Genomic DNA, 4,423 nt, shown 5'->3' on the forward strand with positions numbered 1-4,423 from the left:
AAAATGGAACAAAATGATCCACAATCAGCCTAACACAATAATATAACCTCAAAAGAAAAGATTTGTGAAAAGACCAAAATGCCCTTAAATTTCCGGACGGACTCCTTGCTAACTGCCCAACTTTCAAAGGGCATAACTCGCTCATACGAACTCGGAATCGAGCAAACTCGGTGGCGTTGGAAAGATCGTTCCAAGGGCTTTCCAAACATAACTGGAACTACTCCTGGGTCATCCTGAGCTAGGAGTTATGACTGCTCAAAGTTGGCCAAAAATTCACTGATTTCCCACACTTAACCAAATTTCCAGGTTCTGAACTTTTTCCAAAAGTGACTACTTCCAATTTCAAGCTACTTCATATTCATTTTAAATTGTCGGATGTAACACAATTAAAACGAAATTACATAAAAACCCCTCATAGAACCTCATTATAAAGTCATCGCAAAGTCATATGCTCTTGCTTAACCTATCATTTTCCGAGTCGTTACAAAGGGGATAGCCTCGGGGCGTGACATTGCCAAAATAAGTGTTATCTGTATAGGAATATTAAATGAAAAATACATAAATATTAAATCATTATAGACAAATAAATAAAATAAAAAAAAGCTTTTGATTTTGAATGGAAAATGATCATTAATCATATTACAACAATAATATATTTAGTCAAAGAAGGGTTAAACGTATATATATTCAATCAAAAATAAGATGGTAAAATGTAAGCAAGATTTTATATATATAAAACCTTAAAAACATGAACTCCCTAACTTGAATGTTAAATTACTATAATACCCCCGGCCCAACTTAAAAGAACCAATTTAGTATATACTCTATATTTTATATTATATTATATTTAATTATTTATTTGTTTTATATTATATTAAAAGCTTACACCTTTTCACATAGATGGATAGTGACTTCTTCGAAGGGTAGTGATTTTTTAAAAAAAGCTGTCACTTTGTTGATGAGTTATGACATTTCCGAATGGTTGTGATTTTTTGTTTGAAGGGTTGTGACTTATCTGATAAGGCACGATAAGCACCTTTTCATAGTTTCATTTGTTGTCTATAAATAGAGAGGTTTCCTCACATTTTTAATCTATGAATTTTGTAAGATTTATATTCTTCTTCTTCTTCTTCTTAAAACAAGGTAGATTGTGAGAATTGTTCAATTATGCAATTACACTATTTTTGTGGGTAAATTAGACAGATAAAAAAATTTAATGCAACAAGAAGAATTGAATAACTCAACTTCAAACGAGAAGACTATCTAGATAATCAGTATGTACTCATTTTCATTGCAATGCCAATAAATATACTTTTGCAGCAAATTATACTTGACAAGAAGTTCAATGATTTTATTTTGCAGAAACTACAAGTTGGTGTTCAAGTTGTGAAAAACCTCAAGCTATTGGAGAAATGATTTGATCCAAAACTTGTTTGAAGAGTCCAAATTAGATTTAATAAGTACTCCTCCGTTTCCAATTTAATTTATTTGTTGTACTTTTATATTTATTCAGTTTAATATAGAATGTTCTTTTTTTGGGGTTGGGGGGGTTGGGCATGTTTAAGACAACAAAGTTAAAATACATTCTTATATATTCTATATATCCTTAAATTAAAAGTCTTTTTTATTTTAAAATTTGATATCAAATTAAAATTAGACAAAGTTGTATCTATCTTATTATCTATTTATATCTATACTACCTTAAAAATATGAACTACCTAACTTAAGTGTTAATTTATCATAACATGGGTATACCCTAGATGTAACATGTCACATAGAACCCCGAAGGACTCCATGTAAGCCACTTAGCATATCATAACATAATATAATAGAAAAGTGCGGAAATTTAAAACATTTTCCATACAATCAAAGTCTCATAAAACAAAGCGGAAGTCTTTAACATTGTCTCAAACCATATAAAAACAACTTCGAATAACTCTTGGGACACAACCCATACAATAGTCTAAAACATAAAAGAAAGACATAAAGGAAAAGGTGATCAAATCCTCGATGTTATGAGGAGTACTCACCAAGTCTTCAATCCTTGCTATACTATGAACTTATCCTCGGAGATGGAACTCAAAATCGCCGAACCCTACATTTGATAAGAATGTAGGCAAGAGTATGCGTTAGTACAAAATGTACTAAATATGATAGCTAGCATAACAACATAGTCATAAGCATAATCTCCAACATAGATATATTATAAACATTAGTCAACATAAGACATAATCCATAAGCATAAGAGATACATCATGTTCATAAGCATAGTAAATCTTTAGATCTTCATAACATAAGAAAAAATACTTCTCAAGTAACCTCAAAGCATACTTCTGCAATGCATGGATAAGACCCCATTATCTCACCCACGCTAAGTATCATTTTAGGTCATCATAATCATACTTACCATCTTTGGATCTCATCCTTAGCTTAATCCTCATAGACAAGGGAATCTCTCACCTTTAGTCAAACATATCAAGGAAGACAACTATAGCAACAATCCAAGCTAAGCATACAACATATAAGAGAACACTTCATAAGTAGCTTCTAGTCATACTTGTGCAATACATGAATAAGACCCCATAATCTTACCTATGTTAAGTACTCCTTTAGGCCATCATACATATTGATTATCTATTTGATCTCATATTTAGCTCAACATTCATGGACAAGGGGAATCACCTCTAGTCATACATATCATGGAAGGCCTATCAAGCTACAATCTATACAATTCATTGTTCATGACATAATACATATTAAGGAAGCATAGGTATTCACCTCCATGTTCATTTTAAGGAATCATAGGTATTCGCCTCCATATTCACAATAGGATGTAATGTAGGTATTCACTTCCACATCACTTTATAAGGATCATAGGTATTCACCTCCATGTCCGTCATAATAAGATATAGGTAATCGCCTCCACATCATTTAATAAAGACCATAGATATTCGCCTCCATGATCAACATAAAGGCTAATGGGTAATCACCTCTTGCCTTGCCTTATGAGTCATATACATAAAGGGTAGTCATCTCACACTCCTCATCAGAAGACATGGGTAATCACCTCATGTATACTAACTTAGGAATAGGGGAAATCACCTCACATCCTTCTCATATAAAGGTCTTTGGGGGAATCACCACAAGCCTCATCACATTTTATAGTCATTGGACTTAGATTCATTTTAGGTGAGCAAACCTTTCAACCTAAGAACCTTTCATCTCCTATCATATACATGAATAAGTGTGTATATGAGAATATCCTTTCATAACACAACAACATATCATAATCATAAACACTTTACTCTCAAAGTGTTCTTAAGCATATACATAGATTTCATAAAACATGTATGAATCTCATACTTTACCTCCTTGAGGTTTCTAAGCTTTCCTTTAATAATCACATCTAGAATTCTACATTAGACATGGATATCATCATAACTCAAGTGATACTATCACTTCATACATTCAAACATTCATGAGGTAGATTAGGTGAGTAAGGTTCTTCCACAACAACTCTATCTAATAGTCTACCATTATTATATAAGCTTCACTCTTAAAGCCTTAACATACACAATTCAACACCTTAGATTTACTCTCAAAGCCTTACTTCTTACAATCACCATACACACCTAGATCACAAGGCATTCTAATCACATACTTCATTCTTAAGTGATTATAATCATATATCATCATAAAAGTTCAATATCAAGCCTTACTAGTCATGATCCATCACATATACCTTATTCTAATTCAATTCATGTCCACATGCTTTTATTCTTGAACAATTACTACACATATCATCAATTCTAGAAGATCATAGAATTGTAAATGTTACTTAGTGATGTAAGTTGTTTATAATTTTATTTCTATAAGTAGAAAAAGAAATGAAATTAAACAAAAAAAAGATCAAATAAATGTATAGTCATGATGAGATCAATTTCCTAGTATCGTTTTATTTTTTGGCACTTGCCCTTTTCTTTTCATTTACTTTCTTTAGCATATAATTATTTAATTTTCTATGTAACTTCTAAATTTCAATATTTAAGATATTATTTGAAGAAAGAAGAAGAGAAAAGATATAACACTTGTAATAGCATTGATGACACACAATAAAATCATAAAAGCAATTAATTCAAAATTAATTATTATTATTATGATCATCACAAAATAAGTGTTGTCTATTGTAACACCTCAAAAATCAGGCCTAGAAAAAAATTGCAGAATTTACCTGAAGCAGTGAACCACGGCAGGGTTCACGGACTGTGATAGGGTCCACGATCCGTAAACCTGCCCGTGGTCCAAACTTGGACTTCACCAGGCCTAGGCGTCAGACCACGGGACCCTTCACGGGCTGTGGTGGCGCTCGTAGTGTCATACCAGTAGACCTCCCAGCTTGGCCCTAGAACCCCCAGGTCTAAGT

This window comes from Solanum tuberosum, unplaced genomic scaffold, assembly GCF_000226075.1.
Source record: "Solanum tuberosum cultivar DM 1-3 516 R44 unplaced genomic scaffold, SolTub_3.0 scf00102, whole genome shotgun sequence".
NCBI classification, from domain to species: domain Eukaryota; kingdom Viridiplantae; phylum Streptophyta; class Magnoliopsida; order Solanales; family Solanaceae; genus Solanum; species Solanum tuberosum.